At 34.6% G+C, this 27,858-nt stretch overlaps 1 long non-coding RNA gene across 1 annotated transcript in view; it reads left to right on the top strand.

Annotated features, from left to right (window-relative positions):
* LOC118355517 (uncharacterized) overlaps positions 1-27,633 on the top strand; it is a 32,382-nt gene extending 4,749 nt beyond the window's left edge. The window contains exons 2-3 of the long non-coding RNA XR_004818128.2: positions 10,988-11,144; positions 27,435-27,633. This is a non-coding gene — a long non-coding RNA (uncharacterized LOC118355517). The remainder of the gene's footprint in view (positions 1-10,987; positions 11,145-27,434) is intronic.
* Positions 27,634-27,858: the final 225 nt, after the last annotated feature.

The raw sequence follows: 27,858 nt of genomic DNA, 5'->3' as shown, positions 1-27,858 counted from the left end.
TGCCCAGAAATCAGTGGCATTTCTATACGCTCACAATGAGACTGAAGAAAGAGAAATTAAAGAGTCAATCCCCTTTACAATTGCACCCAAAAGCATAAGATACCTAGGAATAAACCTAACCAAAGAGATAAAGGATCTAGACCCCCAAAACTACAGAACACTCTGAAAGAAATTGAGGAAAACACAAAGAGAAGGAAAAATATACATGCTCATGGATTGGAAGAGTTAATTAACATTGTGAAAATGTCAGTGTTACCCAGGGCAATTTACACATTTAGTGCAATCTCTATCAAAATACCATGGACTTTCTTCGGAGAGTTGGAACAAATTATCTTCAGATTTGTGTGGAATCAGAAAAGACCCTGAATAGCCAGGGGAATATTGAAAAAGAAAACTTGAGCCAGGGGCACCTCAATGCCAGATTTCAAGTTGTACTACAAAGCTGTGATCATTAAGACAGTGTGGTACTGGCACAAAAACAGACACATAGATCAGTGGAACCCTTGACTCTATGGTCAACTAATATTCGACAAAGCAGGAAACACTATCCACTGGAAAAAGGACAGTCCCTTCAATAAATGGTGCTGGGAAAATTGGACAGCCACGTGCAGAAGAATGAAACTAGACCACTCTCTTACACCATACACAAAGATAAACTCAAAATGGATGAAAGATCTAAATGTGAGACAAAAATCCATCAAAATCCTAGAGGAGAACACAGGCAACACCCTTTTTGAACTTGGCCACAGCAACTTCTTGCAAGATACATCTATGAAGGCAAGGGAAACAAAAGCAGAAATGAACTATTGGGACTTCATCAAGATAAAAAGCTTCTGCACAGCAAAAGAAACAATCAAGGAAACTAAAAGACAACCTACAGAATGGGAGAAGATATTTGCATAAGACCTATCAAATAAAGGGCTAGTATCCAAGACCTATAAAAAACTTATTAAACTCAACAGGAAAGAAACAAACAATCCAAACATGAAATGGGCAAAAGACATGAACAGAAATTTCACCAAAGAAGATATACACATGGCCAACAAACACATGATAAAATGCTCTGCATCACTGGCCATCAAGGAAATACAAATCAAAACCACAATGAGATACTACCTCACAGCGGTGAGAATGGTGAAAATTAACAAGACAGGAAACAAAAAACGTTGGATAGGCTGTGAAGAAAGGAGAACTCTCTTGCACTGTTCGGGGAATGTGAACTGGTACAGCCACTCTGAAAAACTGTCTGGAGGTTCCTCAAAGAGTTAAAAATAGGGCTACCCTATAACCCAGCAATTGCACTGCTGGGGATTTACCCCAAAGATACAGATGCAGTGAAACGCCGGGACACCTGCACCCCAATGTTTATAGCAGCAATGTCCACAATAGCCAAACTGTGGAAGGAGCCTTGGTGTCCATCGAAAGATGAATGGATAAAGAAGATGTGGTCTATATATACAATGGACTATTAGCCATTAGAAACAATAAATACCCACCATTTGCTTTGATGTGGGTGGAACTGGAAGGTATTATGCTGAGTGAAATAAGTCAATTGGAGAAGGGCAAACATTATATGGTGTCATTCATTTGGGGAATATAAAAAATAGTGAAAGGGAATAAAGGGGAAAGGAGAGAAAATGAGTGGGAAATATCAGTGAGGGTGAGAGAACATGAGAGACTCCTAACTCTGGGAAAGGAACAAGGGGTGGTGGAAGGGGAGGTGGGCAGGGAGATGGGGTGACTGGGTGACAAGCCCTGAGGGGGCCACTTCACAGGATGATCACTGGGTGTTATGCTATATCTTGGCAAATCGAACTCCAATATAAAAATATATAAAAAAGAATTATTAACTAATAAGAGAAGATTAACTACTAAGGGGTAAAGGATAGTTCAAAAGAATATGGGGATAGCAGATACAGAAAGAAGCCAAAATTTCTAGGGCTAAGGCAGATTATCTAAGGCAGGAACAAATTTGGAAGAGCTTCCTCAGCTCCCACTAAGGCTGAGACTCAGGCCTTAGTAGAGTGGGTTTTGGCAAGGCCCCGTGGATAGTAGGGAACTTCACTAAGGTGCTGCTTCAACTTTAAGAAGCTACTTGCTGGAGCACTGGTGAGGTTTACAGGAAGTTGCCCAAATACTCTGAGAAGATGCACTAAGAGTCACTGGTGGAATGCTCTGGGAAGCTGCCTGAGAATGACACTGTAACTGGGAAGCTACTTGTGAGGGTGCTCTGAAACTCACTCAGAGTGAGGATCTTTGGAGGTTGTACAGGCCATTAGCCACTGTGTGCTGCAAGCAAGAAACAAACAAAAATTAGGAAGGGTGCACCTTTGCCCTCCCATGTAGCTCCAGCACCTTCTACTGATCAATCCTAACACTGCACCATCTGGCAAAAGCACATCAGGACAAAGGCAGCTGGATTTGCTGCTGAGCGGCAATACACTGATAATTGTCACACCTTTGTATTTGTAATTTCTCCTGAATGTTAGCATATTGTCAGCCTCTTGAGGGCAAGAGCACTGTCAAACTTCTTGCCCCACCCCTCATGATATATATGCCAAAAAAAAAAAAAAGAAAAAAAAAGAATTTTAAAAAAGAAAAGGATGAGGGAAATGCTTGGAGATGATATGTGGCATTTCCAAATCATTTAGCTTCTTCACTATGTTGTTTCCACAGAGGACTGTAGTCTAGTATGACATAAGATAATCGTGTCTCCTTTCAGACATCCACAGATAATACAAGCAATTCTCCAGTGACTATTACATACTATGATGGTAATGAGAACCAGCCAGTATCCCTTCCTTGAAGATAACTCCTCCCTCAAAAGACCACCTGTGTTCTCGTATCTCAACTCTAGTTCCCCCCACAGGGGAAGGCAAATGAGAATTGAAAGAACAGTTTTCTTGAAATTGTGCCTTGAAAAACTTGAAAACTGGTCTCACGGCTTGCTGTTCTCTGAAATTCAGAACGTAGGACTTTGACAGTTTGTTTTTCTAAGTTGTGGGCTATACTAGTCAATTCTGCAAAAACGAGTCAATTTCTCTGACTTGGCAATTCAGTCTTCCATGATCCAAAATGTAATGCATTCTGTCATTAGAATTCTAAGGGATTGTAAAGATCAACATTGCATCTGCTTCATGAGTCTGAACTAAACTGGAAGGGAGAAGAGCATCAGGAAAAAAAAAAAGATACACTGTACTTGCTCTTACTTTTGCCTACTCTTCGAATTTCATTGAGTAATAATCTTTTTCACTATATTTTAAAATTTATTTTATGTATTCTACAGGGCAATCTTTCTTATGAAGAGTTATTTGGGGAACACCTGGGAAGGAATTTTCAGAGCTTTCTCAAGCCTTCATGTTTAAAGAGTCAATGTAGGGGCACCTGGGTGGCTCAGTGGCTGAGCATCTGCCTTTGGCTCAGGTCATGATCCTGGGGTCCTGGGATTGAGTCCCATATCAGACTCCCCACAGGTAGCCTGCTTCTCCCTCTGCCTATGTCTTTGCCTCTCTCTCTGTGTCTCTCATGAATAAATAAATAAAATATTTTTAAAAATAGAACCACTGTAATGCTTGTAAAAATAGACTCAAGAGTGCTATTCAAAGGAATCTGATTAAGTGAGACTATTAGAGAATAAGGTAGAAACAGGAATCTACTTTTAAAAATCAGCTTAAATATTTCTTACATTCACAGTCTACAACTGAAGAGGGTTTGCCGTGTACCTAATAAATTTTAGCATATTTTATGGAATCTTGAAACTTTCAGCCTCAGTAAATTTAATGATCTCTCCAGAACTATATTCATAAAACTCTGCATTTTTTCTTATATATGAACCACAGCATTGTAGAAAAACAATTTAAAAATGTTAAAGAAAAAAAGTTACCAATTTTTCTATAAAAGTAGAACATAACTCCATGTAAAGAAAAATGACAAAACATGTTGCTTTCTCTAAGAATTACTGACAAACTGTAGCAATGGAAATACTGTATTTTGAGAATTTGAAACAATGAATTTCAGGACGCGAAAAATATTATTATTTAATATAAGTCAATTACCTGATGAAATGAAATCTGAAAATTTCACAAAGGATAATTTCTCAGCTTAAATGGCATCTATTATATTTTAAAAAAAAACCTGACAACTTTTATGCATATTTTACCCATTAGGAAACTCTGAGGTAGAGGGCATTTGTTTTTGGCTACTCAGCCCCTACCTCCTCCCCAAGCATAGTTCTCTACACAAGAATTTTGACAAATTTATATGTATGGTGGGTTAATGATCTGTGAAATACTTTTTCATTGGTTTGAAATATTTTTCTTTTCAACTTTTTGACTATTAAATTGATCTTCTATATTTCCTTATGCTCTGTGTTTCTTTAGAACCAGTTCTAGCTTTGCTTTTTGTTTCAAGTGTGGGATGCTTTTTGTTTGAGATAACATGATGTACTAAAGAGAGAGAATTAGGAAATATAAAAGCTACCTACTGGACCTGTTTGTTCAACCATACACTGTGTAATGCAATGCAACAAATTATTAAAAAAATACTTGTTTAATTTTTTAGCTTATCAATCTACTTTATACATATTGTCTAATTTCATCCTCATAGCATCTGAGGAGAGATAAGGCAGGTATACATGACCTCATTTTCCTGAAAATAAAAGTGAAGGTAGAGAGAGATAAATTTTCGTTTCCTAATTAATACTGTGAATGTGTTATTATATCAATATTACCTCTAATGCTTCTATCACTATGATTCCATATGTTTATATCACAGGTCAGGAATGCTTTTTCCTTCCTTCATCCAAAGTATATTACTATGCACAACGAAACATTTAAATGCTGACCAGCTTCAATTAGGAAAGAATCAACATATATCTCATGATAGTCTTTAATGGGAAGCAAACTAGAAATCACTGACAGTGCAAAAATCAAAATAATTCTGACTAGAGTTTTTAGAATGGACAAAAGGATGCAGAACTCTAACTGAGATACAGTGGCAGCTATTTTTTAACTTACTATTTTTTAAGATTTTATTTATTTATTCATGAGAGACACAGAGAGGCAGAGACATAGGCAGAGGGAGGAGAATCAGGCTCCATGCAGGGAAGACAATGTGGGACTCCATCCCAGAAATCCGGATTACACCCTGAGCCAAAGGCAGACGTTCAACCACTGAGCCACTCAGGTGTCCCTTTAACTCATTTTTTAAATTGTGGAGCCAAGCTCTGGATTCTAGGAATCCACAAAAGTTAGAATGGAGACTTGGTGTCATATTTTTCTCCTTGAAGGTATATATCAATATATCAATTTGGTTTATCTTCTCTAAGAGATTTTACATGGGGATGGGAAAGAACTGGACAGAAAATAAGACTCAACTTGCTCTTTAAGTCACAGGAAGTATAGCAAAAGGCAGAAATAGCAAGCTAGAGGCACGATGTTAAATTAGAAAAATGGAATATTAAATAGGAAAATTTTGGGATGCCTAGGTGGCTCAGCAGTTGAGCATCTGCGTTCAGCTCAGGGCCTGATCCCGCAGTCCCAGGATTGAATCCCACGTTGGTTTCCTTGAGGGAAGCCTGCTTCTCCCTCTGCCTATATCTCTGCCTCTCTCTGTGTGTCTCTCATGAATAAATAAATAAAACCTTTAAAAAATAAATAAATTAGGAAAACATCATATTATTCTGACTTCAGCAGAGGAGTGGTATGTATGTATTTCTCAAGACCTAGTCTGTATGAAGACTTTCTTAAAAATGAAATAGTTTGTAATAGCTATTTCAAGACTTCTGGAAAGGATAATTCTCTGCAGTATTTTCTTTTGCCCTTTCAACTGAATAAATTAAAGTATCTTTTTAAATTTGTTCCAACTATTCTACTATGCATACGAAATGTAAAACTTCTGGTTTTGACCTTTCAACCAGAAAGTTCTGGAAGTGTGAATATTATTATTTCTTCATCTGATGAGGCATTTTGTTTAACAGAAAGATGTTGATCTTGCCTTATTTCTCACCACGGATTTACTGGTTTAAGATAGTAAAGCCTGGAAAATTCACTTTTGCCCAGTGCAAGCTGAAGAGTTAAGTGATTCTTACCTTAGGTCAATTATCTTGCAAAAAACACAAATGGACAAGGCATTCCATATATGAGTACAGGAAAAAAAAAATATCTAAGACAATGAATTTTTTTTTTTTTTTTTTACTTTTTAGGAACAAAAGAAATCTCCAACATACACCTTCAATGAGCTCCTACAATTATATTGAACAAAACTTCACTGGAACACTACTGTCAGAAAACATGATAAATAAATTCAAAATATAGAGTTGTCACATTTTGGTGAAAGAACTATCCTCCAAAGCATTGTTCACAATGTAGTATCACTTGGGAGCATGGTGGAAATGCAGGTTCTTATGTTCTGCTCCAAACCTACAGAATCAGAATCTGAATTTTATGAATTATTATTCTTGTGTTAAATCTCCTAGACAGACTGTTCTGAAAAAAAAAATTGTATCCTAGGATACCTAATTTGATGTATAGTTTAACCGAACCTATAACATAGCACAACTAATTAGCAAGGTATTTTTGGAGTCATTTTCGAATGAATATCTGTTTTTGAATCTCTTGACTGAAAGCCAAATCTGCATAACATCAGTTTACTTAGCTTATGTCCAAACAATCAAAATTCTTTTATAGGGACTTCACAGAGTACATATGTATACATGATTATATTCAGCTGATGATGTATATTTCAAAGAAATAATAAATATGGCCCTTTTAAGTAGATATGCATTTATATTGCAATGTGCTCTGACTGACCAAAAACAATGAGTAAAATATACTGATTAAAGTCAGACTCAGTATATATTTGATGCATGACTATAGAAAACTTTCTCAAAGGAAAGCACACATAATTAAGAGCAGTGAAGAACAAAGGTAAGAAAATGCTATTAGAGATGTTTAGATGCCTTGAAACAATTTTTCTCAAAAGGTGAACTTAAGACCAATACACTGGGATCACCGCAGTTACCTGTTCTCAATGCAAGTACTTAGGCTCCCCTACAAGCCTGCTAATGCAGTCTTTGTGTATGGGATCCCTCAACTCTGTTTTTTAACTTCTTGGTGATTCCTAAGCATATTAAATTTGACACACATTGACTAAGAAACAAAACAAAACATATTTTGTTGTTAGGTCATACAGAATAAACCTATGTGTCAGTCACTGATAGTTGGTTGAAAAAGAATTAATTTTCTCAGTCAAAAAATGATCCAACTAGGTCATTAAAATACCTACCTCAGAATACCACTTCCGGAGACGAGCTATGATCTCTGCCCTTTATGAATTCTGATTCTTTCTAGTATTTTCACTTTATAAGCTTTATGGGAATACACTGCTCTGTGAATTCCTAGTGGGACGGGTAGTATACTACCTGACTTCTTTCTTTTTATGGGAGCCACTCTTTCACAGCCCTGCTTTCATTTGACTGAACACTGCAAGAAAATTTTCAGGGGTACAATATCTTCTTATACCAAGTAGTTTCTAGAATTGGCTCTTAAAAAGGGAGAGAATAAAACAATGGAAAACTATGGAAACTTGGTTTCAGTTCCAACTTTTCTGTCAATTAACATAAACTTGGGGAAGATCACGTAACCCTTCTCATCCCATATTCGCAGCAGGAAACAGCTAGATTAGAATATCCCAAATGTCCCTTCCACTTTATCAGTCTATGATTCTAAATAAAATGTATTGAAATATTGATCTTAAGGAATAAATAAATAAGCTAATTCTATTAAGCAATAGGGGTTATTTTCTCTACATTTTAAAACAACTCACAAAAGAAAATTCTTTTAGGATGATTTATGTCAGAAACCTTTGGTACAGATTTTTTTCAGATGTCTCCTTTTAAGCGACATATTTATATACAGTTGCTGCTTGGGCAGGGTAACTAGTGGAACTTTCCCTGGAGCTGAAGTTGCTGAACTTCTCCATTAACCACATCTCAGTTCATATGAAGTTCAAGGTTGTAACATCACAGCTCACAATACAAAGCTTACAGTGGATTGAGTTCCTGGTTTTGTTTTTTGTTTTAATTATCGTGTATGCCTTCAGATTAAAAATCCCTCCAATAATCCAGCCACGGAGTTATTCAAAGGACAAAATTTTAGCCAAGTTTTCCACACATGAGGGAAACTAGGCTATAATTTTCTTGTTTTATGAATAATTTATCACCTTATATATCACTGCAATTTTGATCTCACAATACATTTGGGGAAATAGGTATTTGTTTTTCAGTTCCCTAAAAGTTAATTACAAGATTGTTCTAATTTATTTGTTTAAAAGATGTCTAGATAATTATGACAAGGTTTTTAATTATTTACTTTCTTTATATGAGCATTCAAATGTATTTCTTTTTGTTCACATTTTGGTAAGTTTGCCATATATATTCTCCTTTAGCTATTTAGCCATTAATATTTTCATCATGGTTGGTGAGTCATGTTATCTAGTCTTGGGACTTCCACAGATTTCCTCAAAAATGAATAATCATGGGTCTTTAGACTAAGTGGGGACAGTTGAAATACAAAAAAAGAGTCCTTTATTCAGAGGTTGTACTTGTGTAGGGGGTCTCAGTTTCAACTTTTTATTTATTTATTTATTTATTTATTTATTTATTTATTTATTTATGAGAGGGACTGGTTCTTTATTTCAAAAAGACACTTGTCAATTTTCAGTATCAAAACAGTTTGCACTATTGGTTTCTTTCTCCCAATCGGCCCCCAAAGAGAGGCCACCAAAGGAAGAGTGCATTTTAAGCCAATAAGCTGCAGGATGCACACCTAACAGACCTCATGGAAACCTCACCTAAAAGGGGAGTTGGGGAGGGAAAGAAACTTTTAAAAGATCAGCACACTGTCAGCCTACAGACTGTAGAGAGTTCTCAGCCAGACGGGGTGGTCAATGTGCCCCAACCCTAAAGAAGCAAAGTTTCAAAATAATATAAAATTTAAAAACAGTTTTGTACATAAGCTATTCAAGATTTCTCCAGCACTAACTGATACAAAGCACAATGAGATTGCACGTTTAGAGGCAGCAGCTTTGGACCCATAAAAGGGTGATGAGATGAGTTTGATTCATGTGGCTAAATCAGTGGCAAACATAATTCACTTTTTTCTTTCAAGGAGGCAGGAGAGCAAATAAGTGGTCACCTCGACATAAGGGGAACATGATCCATTCTGTAAGCAGTTAGGGCAAAGATAGGACAAGGATTTGGTTTCAGATCGAGGTCTCACCATCTTAATTTTTGTTTGGTCACATCTGATTAACTTTTCAGCCTAATGAATACTGCCCTCTCCACAGAGGAAGGAGTGGACAGGGCCCTGCCTTACTGAGAACCAGGGCCCAGAAAGAGACCCACTCTGGGAGCTTTGTTGCTCTGTCCAAAATACGAGCCAAATTAGAAAGGTGATTCCAGAAGTTGGCCAAAAAAGTGTGGCTAAGGGTTTCAGCTTTAAGGTATATTTGAGCAACATGTTTTTTTTTTTTTTCCATCAGATGTGACCAAACAGTTTCAACTTTAAATTTTTTGACTTCAGTAATCATTCTAATAATTATAAGTAGCAAGGCATTGATCAAAACATTATACATTTAATGCATTTAGATAATTTATAAATGTCTACGGTTCAGATTTATTGCAAATGACTCAATGAAATGGATGCTGGGTATTTTCTTATCAGTTTATTTATTTAGATGATAATTTCTGAATGCTGCAATGAGAAAGCACCAAGGAACTTTTGAAAATAAATAATTAAAACCAAACAAAATAATTTTCCACAACAAAGTCACTTAATATTTTTTATTTTTTTCACTTAATATTTTAAACTTTCGATTTCTATGCCAATAAAGAAAAAAAGAAGAAAGAAACCCAACAAGGTTATTTATTATCAAAAATCATTTTAATGATCTCTCCAGTGACATCTAGATGAAGTCTTCTTCAATTTTATTGAAAAAATTCACTGGAAACCACTCGACCTGCACATTGATTTGTTACACAGGGCTTAAAGTAAAATTAGACACCAGCATTTTGATTTGCCACCCTTTTTCCCTCTTTTGAATTTCAGTAGTGATTAAAGTAAGAGAAAAATGATAATAAAAGAAGTCTTGAAAATCAGATTCTTGCTTTCCTGTATCATGGGGATTCCCTCTTTTAATGATCTAATCAAATGATTGCATTTTTATTGAGAAAAGTTTTTGCTTGTTTTGTTTTCTAACAACTATACATGTGTCTTTCACATTTTTAATTTTCCTTTGGAGGTTTTGTGTGTGAACCCCACCTACTGTGCACACAGGCGAGCAAACATGTACATGCTTGTACTTGCGTACACATACCCCCATCACAACCAGTTCAGAACTGTATTTTATAATCCAGAATACTTTCTATTTTACATATAGCAGCTTATACCCTTATTTTTTTACCTTTATGATCAATATTTCTGTTTCAGGTTGGCTACTATGCAGGATATAGTTTGCTCCTAAAAATTTACCGCTCATATCTGCTTTCCTCAATTCCTGAAAATGACTTTCTGTAAAGTTTCAGTTCAAAATCATAATTGGGTGCATTAAAAATAAAAGTATCCTTGTATTTAAGAATGTTCTTATTTTATTTAAAGATAGAGTTAAAATAGGTTATATTTTCCTCTAAATGCTTATGGCCTAAAGAGACAAATTTAATTTCTTGAATATAAATAAAATTCAAATCAACATTATGCTGCCAATCATCTTCCAAATAATAGTGAAGAGGGCTAGAGAATTTGAGTGTAGTGGAAGGCAAGCGAAGGTGATAGCAAAAGGGATTGTTAAGTAATATGGCTTCTCACACTCTCTAGAAGGATTTAGTGATGCACAAGTAGGAACAGTTATTCTTACAATCTATTCATCCTCTCAAAAACATGGTATACATATTCTGATGTGTTTTTTTTTTTTTTTTTTTTTTTTTCTGAAGAACGCTGACAAATGCATGGTTGCTTCCTGGTTACTTAGAAAATTAAAGGTGCTCCTTCAGCAAGTTAAAGTATATGAAACAACCAAACGTGGATTCTATTTGCTTCCTGTTGGGGAACATTCAGTTGCAGCCTTACAATGGTCTACAGGGTGGCAAGGTATTTATTTGTCATGCTGATTAATCAAATTAAAGTTACATATGCATTCAGGTGCTGAACCATCCAAGAACTAGTGATGTAGTAATGAATTTCAGGCATATGGCAAAATACAAATCAATATTTACGTATCAAACAATTAGTAGTGTTTAAATAAAAACTGCAAAATATTACTAGTTTCATCTAGTTATTTTTAATTAAACTTTATATGATTCAAATATTTTAGGCCACAAATGAGGAAATTAAAAAAAAAAACTCATTGCAAAATGTGATCTATTATAGCTACTTAAGAGTAAGAGATGGTGTAATATAGATAATTTGCAAAAATTAACTGTAATTATTCTTGGATCTATGTACCTTCATTTGTGGTTCTTCATACCAAAAAGTATTATTTCCTAACTCCTTGAAGCTGGGCTTCAGCTTTCTCTCTCCAAAAACTGTGACTATCAACTGAACAAGTTCCTGTTAGTTTATGGGATAAAGAGGAACTCTTGGAGGAGAAATGAATTGTCAATCCTGAGGCCTTCTTAGACACCTTAGGCAACCTTAACTAATCTAGCAGCTGACCAAAGAAGCATGATGGAGCACAGTTGAGATCAGAATGATGGCTGAGTCAAACACAAATTACCAATCTGTGAAATAGTACGATAAACAAATATTTTTTGCTTTATTCCATCAAAATTTTGCTCAGTTTATTGTATACTATGATCAATGGAAATATGTATCTGATATAGAAGGGGTTTTCCACTGATCCAGTAATATTATGCAGCCATAAAAAAATGAGATCATGTCATTTGTGACAACATGGATGGACCTTAGGGTATTACACTAAAAATATTAAGGCAGACTGAGAAAGATAAATACCATATGATTTCACTTATATGTGGAATCTCAAAAACAAATGAATAAACAAACAAAAGAATCAGACTGATAAATACAGAGAACTGATAATATTATGGCAACCTGTTCTATAAAACATTTTTATCATCAAATAAGCTCATCTTTGATCAGATTTTCTCTAAGTTGCCAATTTTATATGATTATAGGGACTAGAGAATATGTTTCCTAACTATTACAAATAGGAATTTTTCTTGTAGAATACATTCTTTATCCTTCTTATCCATCTTAGCTTCTGTATCTATTTGTTCTCTCTCTCTATTTTGCTGTAATTTTTTGCATGTTTCCCATACCTTTGAAGAATTTGCTAGATAAAGCTAATTCATTATTTTATTTGTAAATCAATTTGTTAATTGAATTATAAATTCAAACTAAGTTGTTCATTGTATATCTAGTTCTAAATGCACAGTAATAGTATGGGAGATATCTTTTTCCTTCTAACCTCTGGTTAACAAAGCCTTTTTCTTATTATCAGATCAGTGGAGAAACCCCCTCTTTATCAGATAACTAATGCCAGAGGGGAGGGAAGAGGAAGGTGGGCAAAATGGGTAAAGGGGAGTGGGAAATAAAGGCCTCCAGTTATGGAATGAATAAGTCATGAGAATAAAAGGCACATCATGGGGAATATGATCAATGATACTGTATTGAATGGTGGCAGGTGCTAGCTACACTTGTGGTGAGTAGAGCATAATGTATAGAGAAGTTGAATCAGTATATTGTACACTTTTTTTTTTTTTTAGTATATTGTACACTTAAAACTAATCTAACATCATGTGTCAGCTATACTTGAAAAGGAAATTGAAAAAGATATTGCATTATTTTGTGAGTGCCTTTAACATTGGGACTAGTAACAGAAACAATATTAAAATAGTTATAGGATTTTAATTAGTATGACTTCTAACATAAACATGGTACTATTTTTCTGGAAATTCTGTTCCATATTAGATTACAAAATAAGAGTATAGATATTGAAAGGAATAGAGATGATATGATTATTTTCAGATAATATGATTAAATATTTAGAAATATTAGAGATCAACAAATCAACTAATGTAATAACAAAATTCAATAAGGCAGTTGCATACAAATTAATGTACCAAATTTTGCAACATTTATATATACAAATACAAACTAATTATAAAATACATTAAAAATCTCACAGTACTATTAGGTGACATTAAACAGGCCCTGTTTTAAGTGCTTTACAGAACCCATGGGTCTTATAAAAAATGTTATTTTTTAAGATTTATTTACTTATTATTTATGATAGAGAGAGAGAGAGAGAGAGAGAGACAGGACGAGGGAGAAGCAGGCTCCACGCTGGGAGCCCGACACGGGACTTGATCCTGGGACTCCAGGATCGCACCCTGGGCCACAGGCAGGCGCCAAACCGCTGAGCCACCCAGGGATCCCCATAAAAATGTTATTATCCTCAAAATTCAGGTGAGGAGACTGAGGCTCAGAGAGTTAATAGGCCATCACCACATAGCTACTGAGGTAGTAACGAGATCCTTATCCTTATCCCAAGCCAACTGATTCTAGAATCTATTTCCTAAGTTTCCTATACTGTCCCTTGATCTCAACCACAGAGACAACACAAAATATGCAATACCAAAGCCAAATTTAAGAACTTTTCAGGATTCATCAAGAAAAAATAAAATGCTTATAGAGCATAACTGGAAACATGGAAAGCGTGTCTATTTTCCTATCTTTATAATTAGCACAGTAGTGGGTACATTTATTAAGCACTAAATAAATGTTAGTGAATATATAAACTGATAACGTTTAATGTTGTAGCAATGTAGGAAAACAAGCATTCTCATTTGTTGTTGGTTGGGTGTAAATTTGCATCATGTTTTAAATGAATATTTTTACATTAATGTTTATAATAGAAAATGTAACTCTTTAACCAGGAAACCTTCTATTCACAGTTTTATTCTAGATAAATATTCTACACTATGTAAGAATGCCTTTGGCAATAAAGAAGTGAAAACTTGATAAATCACATCTTAAAAATAGAAGTTCGTGTTTTCCCCATATAATTGGACATAGGCAATGTTTGCTATTGATGAAGTAGTTTCACAATATAACTGGTTTTGAGGTTCTATCATTCTCCTCTGACATCCTTAGCATCTTCTTTCTCCTTCTCTTTGTTTCATTATGGTTTCAACATGTCAAACTCTTCTCCAGGTACCAGGTCTGCTTTCCAGAGAAGGAGAAGGAAGGGAAAAGGGCAGCAACAATACACTCTTTTCATACCTGTTGCTTCAATTGGAGAGTAAATTATCTTTCCAAGTGACCCCCCCTCCACCAGATTGTATACGGTTTAGAAATAAGTTACTCTAAATGCAAGAATTTACTTAGCTTTCAATTCCAAGTTGATACTGTCTACCAGGCTCTCACAATTAATGGCTGGATATATATGTAAAAAGCTAGCCTTGTGCCATCTATAGGATAAGAAAAAAGCTAGAAAAATATCTCGGTAACTATTGATGGGAGATCAATGATTATATGGCCATATATAGAGAAGAAAGGAGAAAGAAGAAGTAGAAACCCCTTAATTACACACTTTAGATTTTGAGTGAAGGGTTGCAATAGCTGGCTTTTTTTTAAAGGTTTTATTTATTTATTTATTTGAGAGAAGGAGTATGAGCAAGGGGAGGGGCAGAGGGAAAAGAAAAAGCAGACTTCCCACTGAGCAAGAAGCCCAATGAGAGTGAGCCTGAGCTAGATCCCAGGACCCTGGGGTCATGACCTGAGCTGAAGGCAGATGCTCAACCCACTGAGCCACCCAGGCATCCCGCAGCATCTGATCTTACCTCTCTTTGTTATGATGATAGAAAAAAGGCTAAAATTAGGAAACTATAATAAGATATTGAAAAGCATAAATGATAGTCTCATGCTCATTCTGTTTTTACAGCGCATTATTTTCTGTTAAAGTGAAGATATCCACAGGTTAGCTATCATGACTGCAAATGTCAACAACATCTCTTAAGAATCTGGCAGCCAGTATGGTCTAGCCTGTGATATATGGAGCAAAGACCCAGTATCACAAGATACTGAATATGGTGAACTAATAACACTAAATAAAACACTGATACATATATTTATTTTTCTCTCATCTTCCTTACCCCCAAATTACTTTTTTTTTTCCTCTTGGTTAGCCAGGATATTTAGGTTAATATGCTTGCCTGTCTGTATATTTATTTGCACTTTCAAGTTTTAATCAGCAGTATTTATTACTTTAATATTTATAAACTAAAAAGAACAAAGAAGCATATGATGTTCTATTGCTGCTTAAAAAAGAATAAAGCTTTTTTCCCCACCCATAAATATTTTAACCCAACTGAACTAGTCATAGAAAGATAGATTTCTAAGCCCATATTTTAGCATCATAAATTGATGGTAATCTGAGGCATGGTCCATTAGATGTGATTTATGCTTCTCGTTAAATATAGTATAGCAATATTTTTTTTTTGCAAAGAACAGTTAATAGTAAACAAGTTTACTCTGAAGAAATTTAGATTCTCTATAAATAACACTACTATGGAACTTCAGCACTTCTACTTCTGTAATGCTAATTAGTAGACCAACTCATGGTATGTTTTGAATTATCTAACAAACAACTTGTTTAATATTCTTTGTCACAAACTAAGCAATGCAAAGAAGTTATAAAAAGCTCTTTAAAATCTCATTAAAATCCTGAAATTAAAAAAGACTCTAAGTTTGTGGGAAATATAAACTAATGTTTCTGAAATATAACGTTTTCTTTTCTTTTCTTTTCTTTTCTTTCTTTCTTTCTTTCTTTCTTTCTTTCTTTCTTTCTTTTTTTTTTTTTTTTTTTTTTTTTTTTTTTTTTAAGAATAACATGATCCTAACAGAAGTCATGCCTGAAAATTGCAGGTATTTTCCACAGGAAAAATTTAGCTGACTATAGAGTCATACTTACATAGTGTGATATGTTATGATTCAGAATATATTCATCCTCCTTGGCCCCTTTCATGGAGTACTTTATACCTCCACCCTGTGGGTGTTGTATTTGGTTGTGTGACTCACTTTAGCCAAAAGAATGTTAGGGACTATGACATACATACATTCAAGCAGGCTTTATCTCTCTTTGCATGGATTGGTTTGTTTTCTCTTAGTGCTCCTGTGCACAGACATGAGGATTTCACTTCCCAGATAAGGTACGATCTTTCAATTTGGATCTAAATATCAATTTACAGCTAACCCACATCTTGGAGGGAAACCTAATTGAACCACTAGAGCTTAGCAGAGTCAAACCAAGATGCAGCTGATCCAATTGCCTAAGAGCACAGAATAAGTGGTTGTGCCTTTAAATCACTTATATTCTAGGTTGTTTGTTATGCAGCATTGCTACAACCAAAAGATAACTTACACAAATGGTTAGCATCCCAGGCTGGTGAATATGGGAAACATATATAGTCAAAATCATTTCTGGAAATTTTTCAACCTTTTATTCCTAAAATGTTTTAGGAACAAAAGTTAAAATACATTGTAGTTTTGCATGCACACCCCTGTAATACGGCTAGATAAATGTATATTTCAAAAACATGTAAAATAATACATATCCTAACTATCATTTTATACTACTACATTTTAAACATCAGAAATGCACATCCTATGGAAGAAACTTAAAGTGATAACCGCTGAGAATTACCATGACTTCTGTCTCATGAATACTCCTGGACATGTATTCATTTCATAGGATTGCCTCCCTAATAAATGGCTACTTTCCTCTTCCCCTATTTTTTTTTTGCCTGAGTGTGCATCAAAACTCCTCTAAATAACTCTGCAACCAACATGAGATCAATATATGTGTACTAATATTTTCATCATGTTTTGTGAATCTTAATTAAAAATATGTACACATTTGATTATGCAATCATAGTTCTGTTAAGTGGTATTACTGCCAAGAATTATAATCCATGTGCAATTCAATTTTAGATTTTATTCCTAAAAACATTTTAGTTATATTTATAATGATCTGTATATGCAATATAATTTCAATCAAAATCACAATATATTTCATGAAACTAACAAGGTGATTCTGATATTTTTATAAGGATCAAAAGTAAGAAGAAAGCAGACCTAAGAATTACATAGTCAGTCAAAATGAGCAAATTGTTGATAGAGGAATCCTTACAGGATATACCGATATTATAAAGATCCTAGTAAGAAAATGTGGTATTGGCCACAAAGCAATAAAATAGTAAATAATCTAAAACCAAATCCTTTCATATTTGTAAATTTGATTCAACAGAGAATCCATTGTAGATTAGAAAGAAATGACAAATTATTCAATATATTTTATTGGGTAAATTGGTTATCCATAAAGAAAAAATGAATTTGAAACTCTCTATATTTTGTCTCTTTAGATGGATACAAGAAGTAAATTTGGAAGACAATTTTAATGTTTATAAGAAAATATAAAATTTTAATCACAAAATTATCATAAAAATATCAACCAGAGGGATCCCTGGATGGCGCAGCGGTTTGGCGCCTGCCTTTGGCCCAGGGCGCGATCCTGGAGACCCGGGATCGAATCCCACATCGGGCTCCCAGTGCATGGAGGCTGCTTCTCCCTCTGCCTGTGTCTCTGCCTCTCTCTCTCTGTGTGACTATCATAAATAAATAAAAATTAAAAAAAAAATATCAACCAGAGCAATAGCAGCTAAACAATTTCCAGAGCTCACACAGAACACAAAGATATTTAAGCTCCAGCCAGCCAAAGCTAGAAGTGGAGATTCTTGTTGATCACCTGAGACATTCAACAAAGTAAGCACACACATAGATTGCACATTAGTAGCAGAGCTAAACCATCACAGAAGTAAAGCTAGGGCAGGGACAGGTCTGGAGTAGTTTTACTCTAGAGGTAATTTTTGCTAAGCATCACCATTTGCACCCATATTTTATTATTCTGTATATACTCAAAGGAAGCCATATGCACATTTCTGGAGTTCTTTTCCTACATAACTTCCTCTTTTGGGGAACACAGTCTCATAACATCCAGCCCCCTGAGCCAACTTTAACTGTGAGCTCAGTTTCCCCACCTCAACCAGCACCATCACCCTGGAATTCCCCTCCACTGTAGTCCCAAGTGTGCTCCTAGGAAGAAAATCGAGCAGCCACTGGGCTCATCTCAAATGCCATCTTTCTCTCAGAGATAACAGTTCTTCACAGACTATTATCCAAAGCCCTAAAACTTTTGTTTCACATACTTCATACAGTTTTCCAACTGTGTCTGGTGATAGAGAAAACAATTTTTGTATAATAATGATTTCCGCAGAAGGAAAAGTAAGGTGAGGAATGGAGTTTTAGGTAACCAATCTAGTAATAGTCATTTGATGATGAGTTTATGAATGTATTTTTATTTTCAAAACTCCTATATCATAAACACACACATATATATGCACATACATTTTTTATTAAATATTACAAAATGTGAAAGACTGTTTACCACATATGAGAGAGGTAACATTGATTTGACAGTCTAATGAAAGTTGAGCTGATGCATAGGACTACTTTCATGACCTACTTTAAGGTCAGAGTTTCAAGATTGGCCAGTAGAATGCACAGAAAGAGTTTAGAGAAAGATAGCTACAGGCTTCTGCCCCTGAGAAATAGGGCTAATGTTTGTGCTTTTGCAAATTTATGAAAGACTAAGCCATGAAGAGATTTGTAAAGGGAATCAATCAAACTTGAATTTTGACATAGGAGTTTGACATGCGCATAAGACTTCAAAGTAGAGATATAGTAGAGATATTTTGAGTGAGGTTGGGGTAAAGTATTAATTTGGAAGTATTTGTGCATGAATGTGATTTAAATCTAAATATCTAGATAAAATCATCTAAGGAATAAGAATAATTACAGAGAAAATGATGTAGTCAGAGCTCTTGGACATATCCCATACAGACAGACCTTCTGTAGGGTGAGGAGTTAGGAAAACAAAAACAAAACCAAAAAACTGAAGAGCAGAGGGTCATATAGAAGAAAAAACTAGCAGAATACGGTACAATGGAAGTTTGAAGACAGAAAAGAAGTTGCTAATCAGTTATCTCAGAAAATAGGTAATAAGGAAAGATGAGGAAACTAAATAAACTAGACTCCATTCTATGCTACTCATTTTGGCAAAAAACAAAACAAAACAAAAACCTGAAACAACAAACCTATTTAAATGTGGTAATAGAACCAGTAAGACAAGACAAAAATGTAGTGTTTTGGAAACCACATAATTTATTATGTATATTAGAATTTAATTTTGTAAACGTAATAATTTATCACTGATGGTGCTTGAATTTATTTATTTATCATCTGAAGCTTTGTATAACCCAATTATTCATAGAGACAGGTTCCATGCATTATTATTACATAACTTTTCCATTGTAATGTGACTTTGTAAAATGGAGCCGGTCATTCAGATTGTCAACTTACTCACCAGCATAAAATCTATTTCCCTTGGTAGTGCTAATAATAACACAATAGTTCTTCTTGGTAGACAGATTGTGCAAGTCATTTACTTCTGTCTCTATTAAAGAAGGCTACAACAACTGTTATCTCCCACCTGAAATATCCTAAAGAAAAAGTTTCAATTTTAAAGGTTAAAGCAACATTCCATCCTTTTATCTACACGCAGACATTGTTCACACTCTCAAGAGCCTTTTTATTTTGGTTTACTGGAACAATGAATAAAAAATTTATGAATTTACAAATAAACTTCAGTTCTTTAAGTGGTCAACCTACATGCCTACTTGAAATGTTCACCATAAAGGACAATAAAAGAGCTTTGATCTAAGCAAGCAGAAATTCTCTTTTTAGCACTTTTTCTGTTTTAAAAGCTTCTTAAAGATGTTATCTTACAAAGACTTAAATAGCAAAAGGGAAGAGTGATATACAAGACTGTGAGCTCCTGGGACGCCTGGATGGCTCAGTGATTAAGCATCTACCTTTGGCTCAGGGTGTGGTCCTGGGGTCCCCAGATTGAGTCCTACATCCGGCTTCCTTCGAGAAGCCTGCTTTCCCTCTGCCTATGTCTCTGCCTCTCTTTTTGTGTCTCTCATGAATAAATAAATAAAATCTTAAAAAAAAAAAAAAAAAAACACAAGATTGTGAGCTCCTGAAAGAAAAATAAGTAAGAAGACAGGACAGCCTAGGTAACTAGAAACAAAAGCTCAGATTCTCTAGCCTGACTAGTGAAGGTCTTTCTCAGTCAAAGCCAGGAGGAGATGACGTTTCTTCAAATGTGCAGACCCCAGTGCAAAGCTACAAACAGCATGAATATTTCGAAAACATGACACAATCATATGGACAAAATAAATCTCTATGTATCAAGCCTAAGTAATTATAGATCTAGAAATCATTGACAAAGAATTCAAAGTGTATCAAGCTCAGTGATTTCCAAGAGAATATTGTTTAAAATACCAAATAAAATTGGAAAAATGACTTATGAGCAAAATGAGAATATCGATAAAGAGAAACAATTAAAAAGAACCAAGTAGAAATTCTGTTTTATCTTGTATGAAATGACAACCAAAAGAGAACGAGGATGACTATATTTATCAGACAAAATAGACTTTAAGTTAAAAATTCTCACAAAAGAAAAGAAGGCTATTACATAGATAAGAAAGAGCCAACTCATCAGGAATATAATAATCATAACAATCATAAGTATGTATCCAAGCACCAAGTATGCAAGGCAAACATTCACCTATCTAAAGGGAGAAATAGATAACAGTAATAGTAAGAGACTATTACCCTATTTTCAACAGTAGATAGCACATTCAGGAAGAAAATCAGTATAGGACAGCGAACTCAAACAACACCATAGTCCAAAAGGACCTAATAGATATATACAGAATATTCTACCCAACAGCAGCAGAATGCACACCCTTCTCAAGTGCATATGAAACATTCTCTGATAAATCACGTTACTTTACAAAATAAGTCGAAATAAATAAAATTATTATTTATTTATTTATTTATTTATTTATTTATTCGAAATAAATTTAAGATGATTGAAATACCAAGCATCTTTTCTGACCACAATGGAATGAAACTAGGCATCAATACCAGAAGGAAAATTGGAAAAGTCACCAGTATATGGAAATTAAACAGCACACTTTTCAGCAACAATTTTGTTAATGCAGTTCTGCCAGAGTCTTGATTTTATCCCCCCAAGATCTGTATTAGTTTTTTGACTTGTAGAACGGTGAGATAATACATTTGTTTTAAACCACCAAATCTGTGACAATTTTTTTTTACAGCAGGAATAGGAAACTAGTATAGTTACTACTCATTTATTGCCACATTCCCAGGTTATAGAAAATTTCTCTAGTGAACCTGGTATACTATCTCACTGTAGTCAGAAGTCTTCACCATGTAAAAACTGAGAAAGCTCCCACAATTTATTAGGTTCCATCATAGAAGAATAGGATATTTTATTTCAGAGTTTTACTGGGAAAATGGTATGTTCTTTTTTTAAGAGCTTTAATTTCACTTATATTTTTACTCAATCACTATAGGACATTGTAGCTAGTGAAAAAAAATAGAACTTTGTCTTGAAAATTTATCATTGCCCAATGTCTTTCTTGATGATGTCCTTCATGGGTCTATGTCAAAATGTAGAATCACTACAAAATAATGTATGGAACAACATGCTTTAGAAAATCAACAGGCAGTTTAAAAGAATGAGACAAATAGGAAACCACTGCAATCTTCTTACTGCATGGGAGACTTTTCCATTGCTAGGCTCCTGCAAGTTGGACAACTTCTCTCTGGCTCCTGTAGTACCTGGTAGCCAACAGCATCAGTTCTATATTGGCTTGCTGGTAACAAGGTTTCCTTCACTATTAGAAAGTAGAGCACTCCTATGAAAACATCCACAAGTAAAAATGGCATTAAGCAAAGAAGCAGTTACCACTAATTTATACAGAAAAAAATTTGAACATTCTCAGATCCCCAAAAATAACCTCTGTTAGGCTTTTCTGATACTTTAGGACACATCTTACTAACAGATACACAAAATAAATTGAGATAAAGCCAGGTGCTCATAGACACAGTCCAAAACTATGACAGCTTGATGCTGAGATACTGTGTGGTTCCTGGAGAATGAGCTTAGATAGGCCCCTCTCATTGCTCAGGGTATATGTTGCCTCTCTACTGGCTCACTACAAAACAAACATTGACCTTTATTTTTGCTTTACCCTTTTTTCATAAAAGCAAAATCCTCTTTGGATTTCTTTAGGTTAGCAAAAAAAAAAAAAATACTAATGAAAGCCTTTTGCAAATGTGAAGTGGCATAACATGAACTTTCAAAAAGTAGGGAAGAGCTGTGTAGAGAGTACTATTTTCTACTATCTTGGGACATTACTAATAGTTCAATATAAGGCATGACATCTACTGGTTAAAGGTTTTTAAAAAGAGTCTAAAGAGAAAAACATGAAGGCATTGAAAATGTAGAGGGGGAAAAAGATCAAAGAACAGTGGAAAAGAAAAGTTTAGTTGTAGAAGAAAAAAAATAACTGCACTTCTAATTAAGAGTTGATATCAAGTTGACACTATGCAGGATGCTTGCACAATTGAAAATAATCGAAAATCTATGCATGCTTTTTCTTTTTATTACATATTTTAGACATGTGGAGAATCACCTGACATACTTTCAAACAGTGTAATAAACTAGCTTTTGCTGTGTATAGATTCTTCATTCCCATTAAGGTGGGATATTTGAAATAAATATTTCCTATCAATAAGAAATAGAAATGTTTATAAACCAAATTTTTTGTAAATTCAGAGGAGAGGACATTTCTTATTAAATGTACATTTTACATTCATATTTTAGGAAAGTACTCAATTTATCACTGCCACATACATCTTTTGAAGGCTAAGAGTCATAATTTTTATGTTTACTTTTACAACTACATTACAGCAAGGAACAATGTAAGAGATTATTAGAAAAAAAGTGTTCTTCAAGGCGGAAGAAATAATATATTGTATGATTTGCAAAGTTTTGATCTAAGTAAAGTCTAGACATTTTTTTCTTCCATCGTTACTTTCAACTATGATCATTAAGTCTCTATTTCCTGATCTGCAAAATGCATCTGGATGATCTCACAGGTTATTAGTCACTCTCTCATATTATTTCTTAAAAAAAAACACAATTATGCTAGAAAACCCAGTTTTACTGTGGATGTAATCCTATGCAATCTACTCCCTTCAGGCATACCCGGGTTGGTTTCTTACAGTAGCTGTAGTGAAAAGAGAGCATTGGCCATTCTTTCACTTCTCCGCTTACCCCAGTGCCTAGCAAAGGAAGAGGGTAGGTATCCTGATCTTATTCTGAGAAATAGTCTTTCCCTGTGTTTTGAAGATTCTCACTACTCTGGTATTGAGGCTGAGATGAGTAATAGAAGAGGCAGATAACTTCATTTATAATCTGTTTATTTTGCTTTGGTAACAATTTATCTATGTTTTCACTCCTGCTTATTTTGCTTATGTCTCCTACTAGTGGCCTCAGCCCATAATGTTCATGAATGTCTAGCAAATATGTTTAGCTTTACTCTGTTCCTTCTTTCTATGGGGAGCTCTTTATAAAGGAGCAGCTCTAAATATGGCTTCAGGAGTAGTCCATCATACGCCATCTCTAGGTAGTGTGCCACCCTTACTGGTGCAGCAGAACCTTGGGCAGTCCCCTGAGCAATCTCTAACCTTCATGGCCCAAAATAGAGGCAAAGGAAACACTAAGTAGCTCTCACTGCTTTCTTTTCAGAGATGCCACTGATTCTTCTTGTTTCTCTGCTTCAAGCTGCTATCTCAAGCTACACTGCCTTAAAAAAACAAACAAACAAAACACACTAAACCCTGAGTCCAAGAACATGTGTCAGTTCACCCAAAGAGCTCCTTTATAGTAGCATGAGAAAGATTCAGAGATTCAATGCTCAGTTATCTTCCAGTAAGAAAATGAGATACTAGTCTTGTACCTTACAGAAATCTCCAATTTCTGTCTCTAAGGTGAATTTTTACCTATACATTTTTACTCTGCTTTGTGAGGAAAGAATCTCATTTATTCTTCAAATAGGCAGGGTAACTAAAACCATTCTATTTCTCATTTGTGGTAATCTAGGACTTCCTCTCTCTAGTTACCGTCCCTGATATTTTGATTATATACTGTAGCGGGGAGTGGGATAGAGTAGAAGAGTGAGGAGAAAAAGAGTTCACTGTGAAAAACATGGTTTAATCTTGTTTTTAAGCACTGGAAGATAGTGTGTGGTTCTATTTATGAATGGGCTTTTAAAAAATATATGGCATCAAGTATTAATTGCTTATGACTGTGGACTTTAGTGCTATTTTGCAGGGCATTAGAAAAATTCTCCACTCAGTATCCTGTCATATACATATCCTTTCAACCTATGCTAGGCTAAATGTTTTTTTGTTTGTTTGTTTTATTTATTTATTTTTTAATGTGTGACTTCTGTTGTCTCTCATCCCTATGCTGTTTTTCCTGTCTTGGGGGAGTTGTAACTTCACTTTACAGTTTTTCTGGCCAATTTAGAATTATTAGCCCTTCCAATTTTCTTATATTTCACACAAAAATTAATTAATAAATATTCTCTGGTATACCTTCACAATGTCCAGAAACTGGAGATTTTTGGCCTGGAATACTGGTCCTGCACTGGTTTAAGCTATCTTTAATTCTCTTCTGAATTATTGCAATAGCCTCCTAATCAGCCTGATTGCTGAAACTCTAGCTTTCCATCCTTCAGCCAATTCTCTACAAAGCAGATAGATTAATTCTTTTAAAAGGTAAATCTCATATTTTACTTCATTAATGTATTCTCAAAATCCTCCAGGGATTTCCCATGTAATTTGGAGTGAATCTAAGACCACAGAGTCTGTCTCTCTGCCCTACTTACTTCTTTGCTGTTCTTAAATGGTTGGCACATTCTAGCTTCAGGCCGTTTGCACTAATTCATCTTTTGGCTTGGAGTTATATCTGCACAGATATGTACACGACCCATTCCCTCAATAGCCTCCAATATCACCATCAATATGAAACCACTCCTGCCTGATTCCCTTACTTAAAATTTTAATTCTACCTTATCATGTTCATTCCTAGCCTTTATCACTATTTTATTGTTTTCTATATGCCTGATTATCTCAGGACCCTTTATTTACTTAGCAAAAGGAATATTACTTATTAATGGCTGATTAATAAAGAATCACCAAATATCAGTGGCATCTAACAATTCAATTTTCTTTTTTATGCATCTGTGGTCAGCTGTAAGTGGGCTTTTTTGACTACTTTTGGTTGTCACTTTTGGCCTACTGTGAGTTTTACTTCTGTAATCCATGTTGGAGAAGCAACTTGGAAGCTACTTGGAAGAAATTTTCTTTGCAATGACAAGTGACCGAAGAGATTATATTTTCTAAGAGTTGTGCATACTGACTGCAGACATACATTTTGAGCACCTATTTGCATTATACCTGCTAATATCCCATTGTCCAAATTAACTTTGTGTGACTTTTGTAGGCCAAATTCAAGGATGGGGAGATGCATATGGAGCTGCATATACTCTGCCTATGGAGACAGAAAAATGCAATTTTTAAATTAATTATGAATATATCACAAGTATGCAGATAGAACTTAACCAACCACAATAGGTGAAAATATTTAGATCTCATAATTATAAAAGTATTCTACCTTCTATTATACTTATCCAACTTTATACAATTAAATCAGACAAATATAAAAAAAATCAAGTTTCTACTAAAGTTTCTAATGAGACTTCCTTCTCACTCTGGCACTGGTACTTGCTGTCAAAGGATACATGAGATATAGAAAAGTGAAAGAAAAGACAGAAGAAAGTCTTCAACAAGCAAGTTAGTTAAGCAGAGATTCAAAGGAATAAAAATACAAAGGTTTTCAAATGGTATCTAATTTCTCCTTTAGTCTCACTTCCCAAACAACTCAGTCCAAAACTGTTAAAGATCGAATGGCAGAGGCTTTGTAGGAGCACCAGTGTAGGGGAAGAATGTCTGTGTGGGAGAGGAAGACCATATGTTAAGATTGCTTTTGAGAATATTCCATCCTGGCTTTTTATTTCTATTTTCCTTACTATTTCTTATCCATGTTATTTGACTTGATGACAATATATTTCCTGATAAACCTGTTTGTTGCACCTTATCATTTCATACATTTTCTGATTCATCATTTTACTTTTTGCTTTAATGTTATTCTTTCTCTGTGTGTTTATCTAGTCTATATGGAAGCCTAGGTGACCCCTACTTTAGGAAGTCCCATGATATCTGAATATATTCGCAAAGATGGAATTTTTTGTTGTTGTTGTTGTTCTCAGTGTTCTGAATGTAAACAGCCAACCTCATGATGTGAAAACCTCATAATATGAGACCATATTAAATCCTCCTATGAAAATATTTCATTAATTTAGCTAGTATCTGTCCTACAAGGCAACTCAATTGGAGGATGATTATGTAGGCTGCTGGCCAGATTAAGAGGTGACTGTTTTTAGGTCCAACAATGTTTCCTAGTCTAATCATTAAGTTATAGTAAAATAACTTGGTACAAATTGCATTATCCATTCATAAAGAATCCCTCATGAGAGGGCTAGCCATGCCAGACAGTCCAAAGCTTCTAAAGTAGACAGAGTAAACTATCAGGTATTTTCACTTCAGAACCTTAACATATAGACACTCCATCATACAATTCTCTAAGACTGAACTATTCCCTATTTCTCCTATTCCCTCATGACTCTTTCTGTACATATTTTACATGAGAGAGAAATCACAGCTATACCTCTCTTGAATGTATTAGTTTAAACTCATCCTTTGTCTTTTATTTTTAGTATATGCCCTAAATATACTTGAACTATTAAACATGAAGACACATTAATATGTGAGAACAAAAAATAGTTACCTTTGACCATAGGTCATACAAAGAGATTATAAGTTTATTATTTAAAGGTACTTGATACTGATAACAGAACTTTATTATATTCTAATTTTAGAGGAGTATAGGAAAAGTACTGAAGAGGATATGCAAGGATGTTAATTTCAACTTGGTTTCTGTCTCCAAAGAATCATTGTTTTAGGGTTTAGGGGCATTTTAAGCCTTTTTGTCCAATTTTGTAAGTTTTATAATAAGGATCAAATAGGATAAGTCACTTACCCTAGAGTAGTAAGTTCATTGTCTTGAATTCCAGACTTTATACTACACTACTTGTGTCATTAAATAGTTGCATTTTTTCATATGGTTCATAATTCCTGATCTTTAGCTTATAAGATAAAATTAAATTAATTTTGATTGTGTTCTTAAAATATATGATTCTATGACATTAATTTGTTTACCTAATACTTCTCTAGGCCCCCACTGGACATATTTTCATTTGGAATATCCTTTAATTCCTTTCTACTCATATGGAGAATAAAATAACTCTAAAGTACACTGAAAACAGCCTAGAATCCATCCCAACATAGCTGGTATTGCTCTACTGCCAGTCTTCTACATGACACTTATGGAGATTTGCTGTACTTGAAATCTTCGAAGAGTGCATAAAGCACATCACTGCTTAAAGTTTTATATAAATAAATCCTTATTGATTTTGCTGTGTAATAGAGTACCTCATTTGTGTCTTTGGTTGCTTTATTTATTCCTTTCCCCTTTATCAATTTTCTGAGAGAAAAACATTTCCAATCTGGGCTGGAAACCTCTCCAGTTACATGCCTAATCCCTATCACTTTTCTTTAGGTTCACTATAATATTCTTACATTTGTCTTACCAAATATC

Source organism: Canis lupus, chromosome 8, assembly GCF_003254725.2.
Source record: "Canis lupus dingo isolate Sandy chromosome 8, ASM325472v2, whole genome shotgun sequence".
Taxonomy (NCBI): domain Eukaryota; kingdom Metazoa; phylum Chordata; class Mammalia; order Carnivora; family Canidae; genus Canis; species Canis lupus.
The sequence above is the reverse complement of the archived record's forward strand: the minus strand, read 5'-3'. Positions and strand labels throughout refer to the sequence as shown.